We start from the raw sequence: 18,870 nt of genomic DNA, 5'->3' as shown, positions 1-18,870 counted from the left end.
TACATTATTATTAAAAATAAAATAAAATAAAATAAAATAAAATAAAATAAAATAAAATAAAATAAAATAAAATAAAGGCATATGGTTGGTTAAGTTCATCTCTTAACACTTCTCACTATCTTAAATTTGTGATTCTAAAAATGATACCCCACATTACAAGTGGAAAACCTGAGGTAAAAGCTAAAAGACTCGCTTAGGGCCAAAGAAAATCCCAGCACCAAATTTGCTAAATTTATAGATACTTTCTAGACACAAAAATGAAAGATTGTAATAATTAGCTACTTGCTACTTATCAGGTACTTTTTTAAAATGGAATTTGTGTAAATAAAATTTATTCCTACTTAGCTATAAATTGTTTTTAAAAATGTTGTATACTGAAATGTGATACTGTCCTGTATTTTTTTGACCATGCTAATCATTCTGTAGGTAAGGCTAATGAGATAATTAGTTTTATATCATAAATCCACCCATATAAAGATTGTTTCCTTTTATTGTTCTAATTCAAAAACAATTAATGTTCTAATCTTCATACAAAGTAGCTCAAATTTGGAATGATTAGAACTAATGCAGTTATCACAGTCAATAAAAGGATTAGGATCCCATAATAATAAAATAAAATATAAAAAGTGCCAGTAATTATTCAAAACTGCTTCTCTGTGTGTGTGTGTGTGTGTGTGTAAGAGAAAGAAATGGACAGAGATAGAGACAGAGGGAGAATGAGAATAAATATTTCAGGGTTTCCAGAAAGAGAGTAGTTTGCAGTACATGAGACGTTTACAAAACCCTTGCTGATTTATGAGTCAGCCATTTTTGCTTCTGCCAACATTCAACATCCTGCATTTGGTCACGTTGGATTGCCTAGTGTTAACACACTGCCTTTATCTGGTTCATCATTGCTGGCTCCTTCCTAAGAAAGGAGGCTGTGTTAAGAAGGAACATACTGAGAAACTCTGCTCATTCACCCAAACTGTCTCACATTAAAATTTCTTGAAAAAGTATATTGAATGTCATTTGAAAGGTAATAAATTTGCAATGGACTAAAGAAAAAGTCATTCCGTAAGGATGAGTGATCGTTGGTTTCCAGTTGCTCACCTCTACTCAGCTTGCCAACCCCTAGAAAACACAAGTACTCCTAGAGACACAGGCAATCAAGGGAATAGAACATGGCTCTTTGCAGCTGGACTTAGGTGAGCCACTGTTCTCAACTCACTGTGCTAAAGAAGCCACTTCTCATGTGCCTCAGGTGAATTCACAAACCCCTGCCATTTATTACCCAAGCATGATGACTGGATGAAAGAAATAAGTAGCTCAATATAAACTCATCATCACTTCCAGGAAATAGACACAACTTATGCCTTGCTAGTCTTTACACATAAAAAGGAGCTTATTTTTTTATGTCATCCCTACTTAAATTTCAGTAATAATAATTGAGATGAGAGACTCCAATGTGTCACTCATGTTTAAACAGTCAAATTGCTAATTAGAGAAACAACACGATAATTTATTATAATAAAGTTAGACCAGATACTATTCCTTCTACTACAGTTACCAAAAGACTAAGCAAAGGTGAGTACTGGCCTACACATTAATGATTTTGAGTGAATGACCACGGCTCTTTACAACTCACCAGAATCACAGAAATGTTCTGAGTTTGATCTTAAGTCCTTGGAAAATAGAATACTCTTAAAATAGTGCAATTCAACAAAGTAAGCCCAGGAGCAATAGAACTGGAAGCTACTCAGTAAATACTGTTGGGCTCTGAAAGAATGGTGCCAAGCCATGGGCCTCACAGCATGTTTCCTACTCCAAATGGCAAGCCCTTTTAAAGCTATACATCTCCTTCAATCCATTTATCCATCAGCAATAAAACTGCTTTGATGGGATTGATTTAATACGAGGGAGAGTGCTGAATTTGATGAATGCGTGACAGCTGCTTATTTTGGCCTCTTTTGCAAAGCTATAGCTAGCATTGTTTGGCTCTTTTGCATAGCTGTAGCTAGCTCTAAATGGAAATTCTATTTCTTCCCTTTGTTTCATTTATCAGAACATACTCAGGGTAACTGTTACAGAGAGCAGAAAAGAAATGGCTCCTAGAACCCTTTTGGCACGGAGGGTCGGTACGTGCTTGAAATGGGCATGCTGGCTGAACCGGTGCTTTGAGCAGTCTCTTTGCAGAATGATGAATAACATCTCCACCTTAGTACCAAAGTCATCATCTACAGACAGACAGACCCTCCTCAGGTCTCTTCAACTCCCTTCAAGTCATGACAGGCCTCCTGCCTTGTTTCTTCCAGGTACCATGCCTACCGTTTTTGGATGATCCTCTCAGGCTGCAGGGAAGTTTTTGAGGTTCCTCAAGATGGCAAAGGCCTCCCACCCATCCCTACTTGACTTTTTTCCCCAACCACTTCCTTGAAATTTCCTCCAATCACAAACACCCAGGGTGTTATTTTTCTTGTGTTTCTTTGCGGCAAGTCCAAAACTCTCTCTTAGTGGCTTTACGTCACTTTACGGGGTTAAAAGTATTCTTTAGATCAAATGGCAGAAAATAAACATGTACATTGCGGAATATACTCCACTCAAGGTAGAGAGGTGGCGGGCTGGTTGCTGACTGCATGGATAGTGTGGTGGGCTAATGCTTCTTAGCTGAGAGGGTTCAGTACCTTCTGCCCTGAAAGCTTTCAGTGACTAAGAGTACACAATCACACTCGGATAAGGAGAAAATATATATTTTATAAATATAATGTACTATAATAGACTGTCATATATACATATTGATATTTATATTTATTATACATTTTCATTCAGTTTTACAAATTTTAGGAAAATATTTCAGAAACATATAGTATTATAACAAATCAGGGTGATGTAAAACATGATATGTTTGAGTTCCCTGGCAAATGCTTCAGATTTTTTTTTTTTGGCTGCGCTGTGAGGGGGCTTTCTATTTGTGGCGAGGGGGGTCTGCTCTTTGTTGCTGTGCACGGGCTACTCTTCGTTGCGGTGCACAGGCTTCTCATTGCAGTGGCTTCTCTTGTTGCGGAGCACGGGCTCTAGGCACGCTGGCTTCAGTAGTTGTGGCGTGTGGGCTCAGTAGTTGTGGCACGTGGGCTCTAGGGTGTGCGGGCTTCAGTAGTTGTGGCTCACGGGCTCTAGAGTGCAGGCTCAGTAGTTGTGGCACATGGCTTAGTTGCTCCGTGGCATGTGGGATCTTCCCGGACCAGGGCTCGAACCTGTGTCCCCTGCATTAGCAGGCAGATTCTTAACCACTGTGCCACCAGGGAAGTCCCTGCCTCAGATTTTTGAGAAAAATAGTTTAACTCTTCAGCTCCACCTCATAAATCTTCATTCCAAACTTAAGGGCAGTATCAGAGGTCAATTTTTGCAGCATCAAAGCTCCTCCTCTGCCTCAGTTATTTAATTGAAAACCTCCGAAAGACAGCTCTCCACTACAGTTCTGGCTGATACAGGGGAGAGGTGGGATGCCATCGACGACACACACTCACTAAGACAAGGGAGGATGGAAGATGCCAGACTAGCAGAAGGTGGTGGGGAGGACTCTACAGCAAGGGAAGGAGTGCAGTGGTTTCAGCCCTAATGATGAAGGCATTGAGGGTATGAGGGTATCTGAGCAGGTCTGGGGGGCAAAGAGCAACTAGAGAAGCAGAAGCAATTCAGTGTTTAGGGGTCTGAGGCTGTGGTCATGGCTCTAGGAGAGCTGTTTGTATAGTCCAGCAGAGGAAGCTGGCACTCAGTGGGGAGGGACTGGACGGGTGTTAGTCAAGCAGGCTTTGGTTTAGGGAGAAGCAAGCAGGAAGCCCATAGTGCTGAGAATAGAAGCCCCATCCTTGGATTAACTGAAATGAGCGAGGGGGATAAACCTGGGACCAGGGTAGCCGTACAGGCATTGAGGACTTAAATGACAGATCAGTCATGGTCCTGGAAGAAAACAGATGCATACACGAAAGAGAAAGGAAGAGTTTCACGAAGGGATGATTTTCAGTGGAGGGGCAGGGTTAAAGAAAACCAACAAGGGACTTGATGTGCTCTGGAACTGGAACAGGGCAGCAGAAGGAGTTACTGCCCCTGTGCCTGAAGGGTCAAGGGGAAGGAGCTGGGGGGAATTGTCTCTCAGGGGCTCTGACCTAGAGAGTCACCAGCTGTGGCTATGGGAGACAGCCAGCAAACAGAAGCTGTGGCCTTTACGGAGGAGCACAGCCACTGCTAACACAGGGCCTGGCAGGGAGGGAGCCCAGGAACAAATACCACACGTTGTCTTGCTCTGCTCTTAGCTGGCCGGATGCAGCAGGGGTGGGGGGGGGAGCCCGGCTGATGCAGGACACACAAGACAGTCCCTCAGAGCAAGAGCAGGGTAGACAAGTGTGGAGAGTGAATGTGCCGGGGAAAACTAAGAACGCAGAGCACAGCGAGAACCCTGGGACAGAAGGATACTGCAGCCCAGAAGTCACGCTTTGGACCCCCAGGTCGGAATCCACAGAGTATGATTGCTTCTAAGCCCACACAGAAGTGGGGAAGTGAGAGGGAGGGTCTTAATTTAGTTAATATTCTTTCTCTCTCTCTCTCTCTTTTTTTTTTTTTTTTTTTGTCAGTTTGGCCCAGGTCCTGGTGCTGGTCTAAACACACAGGTGGGAGTCATCTACATTTAGCTAGTGGAACAAGGGAGGCAGAGGCATGGAAAATAAGACAGGGATGACCGGCTGCTACAGCTCCAGGTAACCCATGAATATCAAAAACATGTCAACTCTAACACTTGTACTTGGTTCTCAGGATACCTTCTAGTGGGTCGGGTCAGCATTATCAGAGTGTAAGCCCTGTTCAGAAACCTGAGGAAATTTAGACAGCCCAATAAGTTGACACCAACTCCCTCACTTGCAAGCATATTGGCCACATGAATCACAAAAAAAAACTTCATTAGAAGAAAATCAACTACCATTAGAAGAAATTTCTGTTCAAAGTTAAGGAGCCCAGAAAGGCTCCTTCACCGGCAGAGACCACACAGCCCTCGCTCTGGGCTAGAGCTGCTCTCACCCGGCAGGGTCACTGACCCCAGCAGGTGTCTCTAGCCTGGACTGTGTTTCCACCCTCTGCCTCTCCCCACTCATTGCTCATGCTGGAGAACACGAAAACAGCCGCTGCTGGCCAAGGCCAAGGCCGAGGCCACTTCCCTGGTCACTGGGCAGCTCCCCAGAACCTCCCTTCCCCAGCCTTAAAGTTTCTTTTAAAGCTCCCAATCCAGTGGGTTCCCTTACAGCTCCCCATGTTGCAGTGTTTGTCTGCTTGCTTGCTCACTTAATTAGGCTCATTTAGCTTCTAGGCTGTAGCGGAAGGTCAAACCACAGTAAGTCATTCAAGCCAGCCGCCCTCCTAGCACAATCAGCAGGGGCCCAGCATGAAGTCCAGGCACCTCCACTCTCTCCTGCCTTCCTTCTCCACCAAGCACATGCTCAGAGGCTGTAAAGAGCCTTTCTCTTCTTTTTTGTTTGATATTTCAGACCTGGTGCTAACCATCCATTTTAGCCTTTCCCGTCACTAATTTTACCCACTGGGGTTCTTCAGTAAACACAGGTTTTATGGATGCTTTACAAACGTGTTGAGAGAGAATAAAATGGTATAGCCATCACATCTCTGTGTATTTTGCCCATAGTCTCATCTCACCCAGATGCTACACAGCTTGATAGGCTCATAATTAGTTTGACCCAGAGAATCTGAGACCTTCCAAAAGGGCCTTCAGGAAGAGCAGCACAAATCATCACCTCATAATAAAAGCCACCATTTATTGAGACCAACTAGGTCTCATACATTAACCTGTGGGTGTTACCTGTTTATACTTTAATCCCCATATAAATATGTAAAGGATATACTTACCCTTTAATACAGCAGCCCAATGTATTATGTATTCTTATCTCCATTTTAGAAATTAGCTTAGAGTGTTTAGGTAATATGCCCAAGATTAACAGCTAGGAAGGTGCAAAAACAGGATTGGAATTCGGGTAGCCTGGACAGGCTAATCTGAGTGCCTGCAATGCCTACTAACCCATTATGAGCCCCTGCTGGAAGAGGGGGTTAAATCACCTCATTATGTAGAGGTATAGGAATATGTTCATTTAAAATAATAACAGTGTCAAAGCATGGAATTCATAGTACCACGAATATGAGAATAAATAAGATATATTTATCTGGGTCTGAGTTTTCACCCACTCACATCTGCGTATTCTTAGATGCATTTCTTAGGTGCGTTATTTTCCTGGCATGCTATATAATTTACGTATTTACTTTTCATACCACTTATGGAACTACTGAAGGTATAGGACAATGACTCTTCTCACAGCTTTATTAATACACTTAATTGTTATAGAAATGATTAATTCAGTATTTGTGTTTAAGGCTGGCAAACTCCTTTCCCTAAAGCACCATTTCCAATTTCTGATCTTAAGCACATTCAAAAGATCTTGTGACCACCATCCATATGGGCCCTCCCTGATGTCATGATACATTTCCCTAGCTTTCCTGATATCCCACTCTGATGTGTACTCTTTACTTTCTAAGATCCATAGACATTAGCAGCAGGCCTTGACCAACTCAATTGTAGGAGGACCTCTCTCCTGAAAGACCTTTCCTAAATGTCTACAGCTTGATCCCTTTACTGCCCAATAGAACACCCTTTCTGCCCCATGGGGGCCTTTCCTCTCCAACCAATCCAGAAAACACCACTCACATTATATTCCATTACTATTGACTATTTACTGTTATGTTACATACCATTTGCTTATTCTTTTGTACTCATTAGCATTTTCTTAGCTTTCCCTGAATTATGATACTTTAATTGGTAAAAAAAAGAAAGGAAATCAACCATTCAAGAGTATGAAGAAGACAAAGAAGGTGGCAGGGGGTGTTGAGCAGAAGGTACTTGGGGAGTTAAAATAATGGCTGTCAATTCAGGCAACCAAGTACCCTCGCTGTTGACTCCAAAGCTCATGTATATACTATATGGCAGCACAACCCATGTCCATGCCCTGCCTCACTTAAGGTTCAGCCTTCTGGAGACTCTAGCCCAAGGTCTCTATTACAGAGCTATGCTTGGAAAAGAGAGCAGGTGATGATGAGCGCCAGGGGAAGCAACCAGGGCCGATGTCCTTTACAGTGATGACTAAAGGACGATATTCCTGACATCGTCCTTTAGTCATCAGGAACATCAGCAGGGACGAGCAGTTCCCTTGGGAAGCCAGGCAATAGACAGCCTCCCTTCCCTAGGCCAAGACAGGCTGAGTCCAGAGCTTACAAATTAAGTGCCACACAGGCAGAGCAGATGATGTAAATGAGTGAGGTGACCAAGAGAGCGGCAATCAAGTGTGCACATGCAGGGACTTCCCTGGTGGTCCAGTGGTTAAGACCCCATTCTTCCAATGCAGAGGACGTGGGTTCGATCCCTGGTCCGGGAACTAAGATTCCACATGCTGCACAGTATGGCCAAAAACAAACAAACAAACAAACAAGAGTGCACATGCAAACTGTAGAACTCCTGCCCAAGCAGAAGGAGCCAGCCACCTATCATTGCATTGTAGGATTGTGGTCAGTGGTGCCAGCTCCTCTGATCTTCCCAGAGAACTCATAAACCCACATTTTAATGTGAAATATCTCAATTTTTAAACGTTATTGACAATTTTAATATATTTTTAAATTATGTGTGCCCTTGCCTATGGACATGCAGATGTGACCTATGGACTGCCAGTTTGCAACCCCTGCCTGATGCCTGAAAGTTAAGATTAGCTGCTTCTTTCCTTTCACTAGATTGTTCCTTTAAATTGTGCCCTCCCTGCAGCCTCTACCCCTCCTCCTTGGCTTTTCCTCTACCTTTTCTTTTGCTTCCACTCACATCATCCTAATTCCTTCAATCCAAACCCTCACTCCCTTCTCTAATGCTGTCCACTTATCCAAATTCCATTATAATGATTATATAAAAAGACCCAACCCCCCCATCAAATAAAGCAATTTATGAAAAATCAAAATGAGCAAAACTTTTAAACCTTGCATTAAAAGCCACCTAGTAGACTCCTCTGTCCCGAGGGAACTTCAGGCGTATTAATAATTCAAAGGCTCACACTTGATTGAATTGATTTTTTTATTCCTACTTGATATTACCTCATACATACGCTGTGTTTTCTCTTTAAGCTCTTGAAGTGAAGAGCCCTGTCAGCTTCCCTGTTCAAACCACTCCAGCTCCCAAATGTCCCTCCTCCTCTCCACAAACATAAAACTGCTAACATTTCAGACCTCTCTCTTTGGAGTTAGCCGACAGCGGTGCCTGGAGCCCTCCTTGGACCTCCTGGGGCTCTAACCCTCTGTGAGGAAACATGGCCATGGCTGGAAGGTCTCAGAAGGAATTTTCTAGATATTCATCTAGCACTTCAGCAACCCGACACTCCGCCAACACTGACACATTTTCACCCCTCATTTTCTGGATTAGACCCAATTTCTGGTCATTTCATAAGACTGAGGTGTCAAAACAGGGCCAATCTTGAGTCTAGAGAGAGTAGGCAATTACCTACCTACGGAGATTTACCAAATACAATAAAAACTGAAAACGTCCCCACCTGTTCACAACGACTGAAACCTCAGGCCAAGCTTTTCATTCCACCTCCGAGGTACAGGAGACTGTGTCCCAGGAAAAGCTTCAGTAAACTTCAATCCATACTGAGGGATAACTACCGGATGTCGGATGTCGGGCACATTCCTCAAAGCAAGGTTAGGTGGTAGGAGAAAGGAGAGACCTGGAGCCATGAAGTTGGTGGGAGGCCCCACCGAGGCAGGGACAAGGTACCTGAGGTGGGAGGCATGGCAGTCACTGCACTATTTTGCCTGACTTTCCTTCCTACCCTGCTCCCACTTTGCTCCTCCTCCAACCTGCAGCACGGTCAGTATTTTTGCCTGCCACAATCAGAGAATTTGGGGAAATACTTTAACACGTCCTCCAATCATTAACACAAGATCAAAATCCTGAACCCACCTCCCACCCCCAAAGACTCCTGCACCACCCCAGCATTTACAACGTTTACACAGACAACTCAGGAGACCATAAAATCTGCTGGAGTGTTACGCTGGTAATTCCTGAATCTGAAAACTTGAGGCAAGTCCTTTTTCATTGGGGAATTTCACTTCCCTCATCCAACAGAGATACAGCCCAGAGGGCAAACTCCCATGTTGGGTATAATTCTTTGGGTGAAATGTTTAGAAGAGTCCTGCCAACACAGAGCAGCAATTTCCATGCAAATTCGTGCCTGTGGGGAAAAATGCAATTGGTCCAACCATTGTACTGATGGGACACCCCCTTCCCACTCCACTGGGGTGTGGAAACACAAAGGAAGAGATCTATCCGTTTGTTCAGCCTCTGAGCGTGCCAAACATAAACGACTCCTGTGTTGCAAAGGAGGCGTTCGCTCCACACTGCTGCTCAGTGGCAAGGACTGCATAGCAATGAGAAGTTGTGTTCCCCTCCTTCTCAGTGGGACTGTAAGAACAAAGGCAGTGTTTTTCAGAAAGAAACAGAAAAACAAAGCCAGGGCATTTATGTTTTGTGAAACAAAAAAGGCTGGTTAACCATGTGGAGTTTACAAAGAAAAATAATAATAATCTACTCAACTTGGTTAATTCCTGGGGTGACAGTGTTTCAATCCACCCACCTCAATTCCAATGTCCTGTGGCCACGCTGGGGCAGTGGTGGATACAGTGGTGCAGAGTTCAAGACCCATAGATTGTTCTGGTCTCTGCCACTAACTATCAAGATGAACTGGGGCAAATTGCAATAAATGAGTTGAAGTAGCTCAGTGGTCTTCAAACTGGGGTGCAGTGACATTTGCCCTGGTGCATGAAGACTTTCTGAGGGCCTTCCAGGGGAAGAGAGAGCTTTGGGGAATCAACTGCCAAATCTTCAAGTTCCACATGTCCTCTTGGTCTTTTCTCTTTCTCCCTCTCTTTGCACCCAGCCGTATACCTGAGTCTCCTAGCCTTGCCACAGTGCTTTATCAATCACAGTATTTGAGAGGAGACTTTGTTACTAGTGTTCAGTATCCCTTCAGCTACCCCCAAATAAAACTAACCTGAAAGACCCAGAAAAGTCGAGGGAGAAGCTATGGGAGCCAGGCAGAAAGTCCCCAGAGCACTTTCCATATGTCTTGACCATCTTACAGATGAGGGGACTGGAATGAACAGACTGAACATCTCAACTGGTCAGTAAAAATAATAAACTGGTCTGTCCCAATCTCCCCACAGCACTAACTTAATGTTTACTTCCCACTCATAAGAAAGAGATATGATATTCAAGGTCAAACACCAACGTTTCTTTTTAACTTTCTCTTTGTAATGCACTTAATTGACACAATTCTCATATTTGTCCATAATGATCACTCCTGGATGTGAAAATGAGAAGAAAAAAATACATAGATATAGAGAGATAGAGACAAATAGAGAGAGAGAGAGAGAGATAGATATAGAGATATATAGAATAGCTCCCACTCCCTTTGCTTGATTTATAGAAGGCCAGAGTGGTAAGAATCTCTATTGTTACCAATAAACCTCAGAAAAGGAGATAAACTCTTCAGTGACTCTGATTAGCTATACTAGCCAGCTGGTTTTGCTTTAGACAAAATTTCTCTAATTTTTTCGTTCCATGGCCCCCTTTAGCCATCCAGTAATGTCTATGGAACCCCTTTTTTCTCCAGAGTGGCTGCACCACTTTTTTTTAAATTGTGGTAGCACTTAACAGGAGATCTACCCTTTTTAAAAATATTCATTTATTTATTTATTTGATTGCGCCTGGTCTTAGTTGCGGCAGGCGGGATCTTGTTCCCTGACCAGGGATCGAACCTGGGCCCCCTGCATTGGGAGCGTGGAGTCTTAGCCACTGGACCACCAGGGAAGTCCCAGGAGATCTATCCTTTTAACAAATTTTTAACTGTACAATACAATCCTGTTAACTATAGACACTAGAACTTATTTATCTTGCATAACTGAAACTTTATGCCTGTGGAAAAATAACTTCCCATTTCCCCCTCTGCCAGCTCCTGGTAACCACCATTTTACTCTCTGCTTCTATGAATCTGACTATTTCTGATTCCTCAGATAAGTCAGATCATATAGTACTTGTCCATGTGTGTCTGGCTTATTTTACTTAGCATAATGCCCTCCAGATCCATCCATGTCATTGTAAATGGCAGGATTTCCTTGTTTTTTAAGGTTGAATAATATTCCATTGTATATATAAATCTCATTTTCTTCATTCATTCATCCATCAGTGGACACTCAGGTTGTTTCTATATCTTGGCTATTGTGAATAGTGCTGCAATGAACTTGGAAGTGCAAGTGTCTCTTCAGGATCCTGATTTCAATTCTTTTGGGAGTGGGATTGTATGGACCCCTTTGCAGAATACACATAAGAAATGAGTAAGATTGCAAAAGGAGACAATCATCTTGAAATACTGTTATAAAAACATTTTTAAAAGCAATTTTGTGGCATAGTAGTATTTGTGCTTTTTTATTAATATATTAAATAGCAAGTGTCAGGAGCAAGAATAATATTTATCATAAGTTTAAAGTAGTGATTAGTATACAAAGTATTTTGAAATATCTGTAACCACTATAATATGTTATTTAAAAAATTTATGATTTGGTGAAAAATTCACAGATACTGCTGATATAATTGGGGTTTGTTGCTTATATACATAATAAAAGGAAATGTTAAATTTCAGTTAGAATTTAGTGAAAATACTTACGTTTTTCCCATTCAAATTCACAGATCTCTTGCTCTAGACAAATTATGACTCAGGCAATATTTTGAAGGCCTGTCCACCTTCCTTTTTTGGCCCTCTTTACTCTTCTGGTTGGCTCTTCCTTCCCTGTATACCTACCCTATGGTAGTTTTGATAAGCTGATGTGATAGCATGGCTCATGTATAATAACCACCATTCACTGACTGTCTACCATTTTGCATACATTATTTATGTGCCTTGTGACAACCATCCAAGACATTTTATGGAAAAAATAAAAAAACACAACTGAAGCTCAGGAGGTTAAATAACTTGCCCAAGGCAACAAAGTGGAAGACTCGGTATTTAAACTCAGGTCTGTATGGCTTAAAACTTACTCCCATTTCCACTACACTCCACTGCCTCCTTCTGGCTTGGAGAAATTTTGCATTTTAATAGGGAGTCTAAAAACCAAATACCTCCAAGAAATAGATTTCTGATGGAATTTCAGGGCATCAGAAGAAAGCTATTTGGAGATAAAGAGTCTTTAGACACTCTTTCAATTTTGCAATACAAGTAATTCTTTTCATCCACCACCCCACTTCAGAGAGATAAGGAACTGAATCAAACCACAGAAATATATCCCTAATCCTTGCGAGGGCTGCACAAATTTCAGAACATTGTGGACAAACAGAACGCTTCAGTACTTTTGAAGGGAAAAGGGAGACTGTGGGGAGGATATTTTACCCAGTTGCCACTGCAAGCATTGTTCTAGATGCATTCTGGATTTTTTTTATTACTCCAAAGACAGTAAAGAAACTATGATCCTTACTTGATAGAGGAGGAACTGAGTGCCAAAAAGGATGAAGAAAAGGGAAGGAAGGGCTCTCCCCATCTGTACAACTTCCCAGTAGCTTTCTGTTGTTATAAGCAGATTCCCCAAATTCTAGAAGGAAGAAAGTACTGGGCAGGGAAAAGAGAGCATCTAAAACATTGTTTCACAGATGAAGTACAAAAACAACTTGAAGGCAGCGCCCTCCTTCTAAACTGTAAACTCCCCAAGGGAAGGGACCGCGTCTTTTACACGCCTACTCTCCTGAGCAGCTGGAGTGGGGTCTGACACAGGAGCGGCTCACGGTGATTCTTTTAACCATACAAGGCAACACTGGCCTGTGAACTTCCTCTGTAGCTCTTTAGAGGATCCAAGGCATTCTGTCAGTATAGGACACCCAGTGTTTCTAGCAGCTTGATTTTCCAGGCAATAAACTTTGGACAATGCTGTATTCATTAATCACTGAAATGATCTCTATCTCTTCTGGTTATCCTTCTCTCTTATCATGCTTTCTACTATTTTAAGGCAGAACTGGTAAGTATTGTACCCACTGCAAACACTGGATGACAGGCTTCATCTGGCTTTTTACTAATATTTGTCAAGTTCAAATATATGGTATTCTATTGAGTGCATTAGAAAATTAAGATGGATGGGAATGGATTATGTCTAACATCTTTTATACTACAAACATTATAAAAAGTCTCCACTAGTCTCTAACTAGATCTTCTCCCTTATCTAGTGTTAACTCTTAAGAAGCCATTTCAACAAATACTTATTAAACACCTACTATAAACTTTGTCCTATTCTAGGTGCAAGGAGTAGGGAATACAATGTGATAAGTCAAAGCAGCAGTATAAATGAAGCTCTCTGAATCAACCGAGAAGTAACTCATTTTTGCAGTGCTTCCTACTTTTTAAATTGCTTTCACAATACTAGCTCATAGTTTTCTTAAGGTCACATCCTCCCCTAGGTGGTAGGTAGAGCAGGTATTATTACCAAGTATTAACAAGTTTGCAAGACTTGCCCAAGTTCTGACAGTGTATCGGTAGGAGAACTAAAGCTAGAGTCCAAACCACAGAGATCTGGCCCAGAACCTGAGTCTCCACTTTCATGATCTATTCCTTTTCCAGGCAGACTGCTTTCCTATATAACCAACATCATTCAATAACACTGCGATACATACTCTGAGACCTCACAATCTAACTCATGATGGAGACCCCTGTTGTTCTACATCTCACCCCGAGGTTCCACAGGCAATTATTCCACCAGGTTAATGAGTAGAAATGGTTAATGAACTATGAATTCCATACCTAGGGGTTCCACTTATCTATTGCTACATAAATTATTCTGAAACCCAATGGTTTAAAACAACAATTTTACTATGAGTCATGATTCTATCTATCAGGAATTCGGGCTGAGCTTATCTGGGTGATTCATCTATTCCACGTGATGCTGATGGTGATCACTCTGCTATATTCAGCTGGAAGATGGCCTCAATCACACGTCTGACACCTTACAGCGGAAGGAAAATGGCTGTAACACTGGACTTAGCTGGGACTATCAGCCAGAGCACCTGTATGCGACCTTTCCAGTATGGCAGCCTCAGGATAATCAGACTTTTTACCTGGAGTCTCAGGGCTCAAGAGTGATGAGGCAGGAGCTGCGTGGTCTTTTGTGACCTAGCCTCAGAAGTGACATAGCATCACTTCCATCATACTCTTTTGGCCGAAGCAGTCACCAGCCTGCTCAGATCCAAGGAGAGGAGACACAGACCCCTACCCTTCCATGAGAAGAGTGTTAAAGGATTCATGGCCATGATTTTAAACAGTTCCATATGGGTTTCTTATATTAACTTATAATTCCTCCTCTTAGCCAATGGTGGTCAAGAGAGCTGTCTCTGTTCCCATGCCACCCATTTCCTCTTCTCAAGTCACCCAAATTTGCTAGCCTTCTGTCTGTTCTGCACACTCGGCATGTTCCTGTCCCCTGCAGTGTTGTGTTGGATGGTCATTTCCTGGATCAGGGCCCTCGTTACATAAGGTTCTCAGTCTTCATCCATGGCTGCATGAGGTATACACTAAGGGACTGAGTCCTCATTACTTTTATTACAAGGAGCTCGTGCTGGTTGTTTAGTGCCAGGAATGGCTTCTCTCTCCACTGGTACTACTTTTGCATCGTTCAGTCCCTGAGGCACTCCTGCTGTTTCCTTGTATGTATGTCAGCTGTGTACCGATCTCTGCCAACTTAGAACTGAGCTCTCAGAGTAGGGTCTTTACCTGTCCTAATAGGATGTTTTGTGTTCCCAACAGTACACTTGAGACCAAATTGCAAAGTAGATAAGAACACAAGCTTTGGGGTCAAAAAGCTCTGGATTTCTAATCCTTGCTCCACCACTGTGTAATCTTGTCCAAGCTACTTCATATCACTGAGCCTTAGTTTCCTAGTCTGAAAAATGGAGACAAAGATATATACTTCCTGCCAAAGGGGTTAAAAGGTTCTATGTAGACAAAGCAATTATCACATCACTGGTGCTTAGTAAAACCCACTAAATGGTAACTACAGTAATAGTAGCACTACCAGTAGTAGCAATGGTGGTTAACAATATCTAACTGACAAAGGACTATGATGACATAAAGTAAAGGACTCATGAGCATGCAAATGAATTCCTTTCTCTACAGATATATAAACTGGACTTAAAATATGTATGGATATGAGTATGAACATACATACACGTGTATAAGTTAAAATATTTATATTTTCCCTTTTCACCAGGTATATTTTATTTATATTTTTTAAATGTCCACATGGGTATTTTCTGTCATTCATTCATACCAGCTTTTCAAGTAACTTTTACCAAGAGAATCTACCTATTTTTAAAAAGCATTCAAATGCTGTGGTTGGGCTCGGCATATCACAAAGAATACAGCATGATGAAAATGTCTCTAGAGCACCATAAAGAAACACTTCAATATTTAATATGGGCGGATTTACTCCAAGGGCTGAAACACAGTCTGCCTATATCACCAGCTCAGTTTCGAAATACAGTTCTTGGCTCCACTCCGCAGTTCAATGAATGTGATCAGTGCAAATTCACAAGGTGAATAAATCTTAAAGATATTGAACTAAGTTATTTCCCAACACAAGAACACAAGGGACAAGACAATCTTGATTAGTCAATGCCTTAACTAATATTTCATCTTGGACTAGATGATGTAAAGTTTCATGTTATTGACTCCCTGTTTGAATCTTCTTTGGAGAAAAGCAATATTCCACTCTGAATTGGTTATTATCACAACACCATCCCCATAGTTAAGATCTGTCAATATTCCTTCATCTGCAGGATGCTTAAGGTCTAAGGTTTTACTGGTCCTGACATGAAGTAATCTGCATCACAATTCACATGTAATTCACATCACTTATACAGTTCAACCTTTCTGAACAAGTGAAAATCCTCCCAACAGGAACTATATTTACCTGCCATTCACCTACAACTGTGCAGAAGAAACTGGGTGGAGGATAGAGTTAAGGGCATTTTAGAGGGTCTGGAATTTTACTTCCCAACAGGCAGCAAAGGATGGGATGAAACATTGAAAGTTCCTAGGTTTGGTGTAAGTACAGTGTATTAATTTCCTAGGGCTGCCATAACAAAGTACCGTAAACTGGGTGGCTTAAAGGAGATTTACTGTCTCATGGTTCTGGAGGCTAGAAATCCAAAATCAAAGTATCAGCAAGATTGGTTCCTTCTAAGAGCTATGAGGGCACATCTGTTCCATGGCTCTCTCCTAGCTTCTGGTGGCCCAAGGTATTCCTTGGCTTGTGACAGCATAACTCCAACCTCTGCCTCCATCTTCACATGGCTGTCTTCTCCCTTGTGTGTTTACATCATCTTCCCTCCACATACACGTATCTCTGTGTCCAAATTTTTTTTATACAAAGACATTTGTCATATTGGATTAGGGTCCACCCTTATGACCTCATTTTAACTCAATTACCTCTGTAAAGGTCCTATTTCCAAATAAGGTCATGTTCTGAGGGGGTTAGGACTTCAACAGATGTTTTCTGGGTGACACAATTCAACCCCTAATATTCAATATGCGAAAATGAGAGCAAAACAGAGCAAGGAAATGGCACAGCCATATTACAGCAATGTAGGACCAGGAAAAATGCCAAAGTAATACAAAAGATTATCATTCGTGCCTTCCAAAATTATTTTTCCATTGTTTAGTCTCCTTTTATGCAAGCTACCATTGTTTCACTTTCAATCTCTGTAATTCAAAGCACAGAGAACAATTTGATAACCTTTTTTCCCAGATCTGTCTTGGGATGTCTAGTTCCCAAATAGGTTATTCTGTTAGGTACAGGATTTCCCTGAGCTTTCTATATTTGTTATTTCTTTAGCAAAAGGGTTTGGAATAACTTACAGCCAACTGTTCTGTATCATATTTTGCTGAGAATAATAGATGTGTATGGTGATTATCATTAGACTTGAGTTAGTTATAAGTTGACAAAACCCTTCCAAACATTGGAAAGTTGATCTCATCTTTCTCAGAGAATGTTTTTCCTCTCTTCACCTCTGGCCTCCAGCTTCTTAGAACCAACACCATTCAGGAAGGGTTTAAATAATCTACAGCATTTATGATGTTCTTAGCCATAAATAATGTCTCTGCCAAGGACTGGGCTCTTAGAAATGGACTTTTGCTTTCTCTCAAGTATACTGCAAGGAGGAACACTATGAATCTGGGAATATCTCCTTCCTTTGCCAAAAGTATGTTTTAAGCTTTGGAACCTCCTAAAGGACTAGCTGGCAAATACTGTATGAGAAACGAAGGACAAGAGACCAAGTAATAGAAATCATATCTGAATCCAACTTTGGATATGCGTGAGATTTTGAGATTGTACTCCACAGTGGAAGCAATACCATATAAAGTAGAGCCAATGTAAGAAATGCTTAGACTAATCTTTGTAACTGCATTTTCCCCCTAGATTGGGTGGAGTTTTGAATATTCCAAAGTCAGAAGAGGAGCCACGATTCAAGAGATATATAAAGAAACCTTGGAGGAAAATGTCTAGTCTCCAGAACTAAGAGTTAACAGAATTATAACTAATTCTAACAGATCTGAAAACCAAATAGCAGAATCAAAGGACCATATAGTGGTATCATATTTTTACCTGAGTAATTGATATTATAGAAAATCAAGTTGTGGAAGATACCTTTGCAGCAACCGCAGCCCTAGATTCATGTTCAACATGTGGATTTCTGGATCTTTCAAAGGGTGCCAACATGTGCTAAATGAAAGAAAAAGAAATATTAGAATCATCTTCCTCAAACTTGACCTACTAATTTCAGAGATAAAAGTCACCTAGCTTAATGGTTGTTTGGCTGCTTGGGCTACAGTACTGGCTTTAGATATTTTTCTTTCAAGTGAAATTGTAGCTTTACTGTAATACATTTTATGGCATCTCATAACATTGATATGGTGTAATAACTATACTTGTGTTACATGATCTCAAAACTAGGACAGCCCTTAGAGATTGTCTATCTTTTCAAAGTAGCTTTTACATACATGATCACTGTATCTCAGGTTACTAACTCAAAAGAATACGGAGGTCCAGAATGGATGTGTGACTTGCCCAAACTCACCCACAAGGCAGAGCCAGGACCTTGCCCTCCATGCTCTCTGCATCCTCTTTTCCATTTCTATTTCACATCCATATCACCTCCAAACACTTTGCTCAAATACTTCAGCATCTGAGTCACAGTTGCTCTCTCTCCCCAATCTTCAGCCATCATTCTCAGGAACAGAATCATCCAAGCTGATGACCAGAAAATTTCTCAACAACTCTCATCCTCAACTCCATCACATTTCAGCCACAACTTGGATTTTCTCATCACTAAGAACTGCTTACCTCTGAAATCTCTAGTCAGTTTTCCTTTTCTGGCACAATTCACTTTCCTCTCACATATCTACTTAATCTGCCTACTGCAATAATCAGTCAGTCAAAAGAATACCAACTGAGAACCTACTGCACCCAGGCCTGGGAAATCAGTGTAAGACCAGCTAACCACGGGCCTAGTGCCCTCTTGGACCTCTTGGTCAGGTACAGCTCACTATACACCAGTGCACAACTGCTCTGAAGTCCTCAACTGTCTCCTCAGCAATGGATGGTTACCCTCTCTAGCATCCTAAAATCCTTCAGTTCATTGATCGTCCATCATTCCAAACCCCAAATCCAGGTCACTTCATCATTCACATTCTCTGCTCCCAGACTACCTTGCTG

The 18,870-nt window shown here is 41.7% G+C and overlaps 1 long non-coding RNA gene across 1 annotated transcript in view; it reads right to left on the bottom strand.

Moving 5' to 3' along the window:
* LOC137764849 (uncharacterized) overlaps nt 1-18,870 on the bottom strand; it is a 377,089-nt gene that overhangs the window by 258,012 nt on the left and 100,207 nt on the right. Inside the window, exon 3 of the long non-coding RNA XR_011074074.1 lies at nt 17,803-17,877. This is a non-coding gene — a long non-coding RNA (uncharacterized lncRNA). The remainder of the gene's footprint in view (nt 1-17,802; nt 17,878-18,870) is intronic.

Source organism: Eschrichtius robustus, chromosome 5 (assembly GCF_028021215.1).
Source record: "Eschrichtius robustus isolate mEscRob2 chromosome 5, mEscRob2.pri, whole genome shotgun sequence".
In the NCBI taxonomy this organism is placed as follows: domain Eukaryota; kingdom Metazoa; phylum Chordata; class Mammalia; order Artiodactyla; family Eschrichtiidae; genus Eschrichtius; species Eschrichtius robustus.
This window is presented reverse-complemented; position numbering and strand designations above follow the sequence as displayed.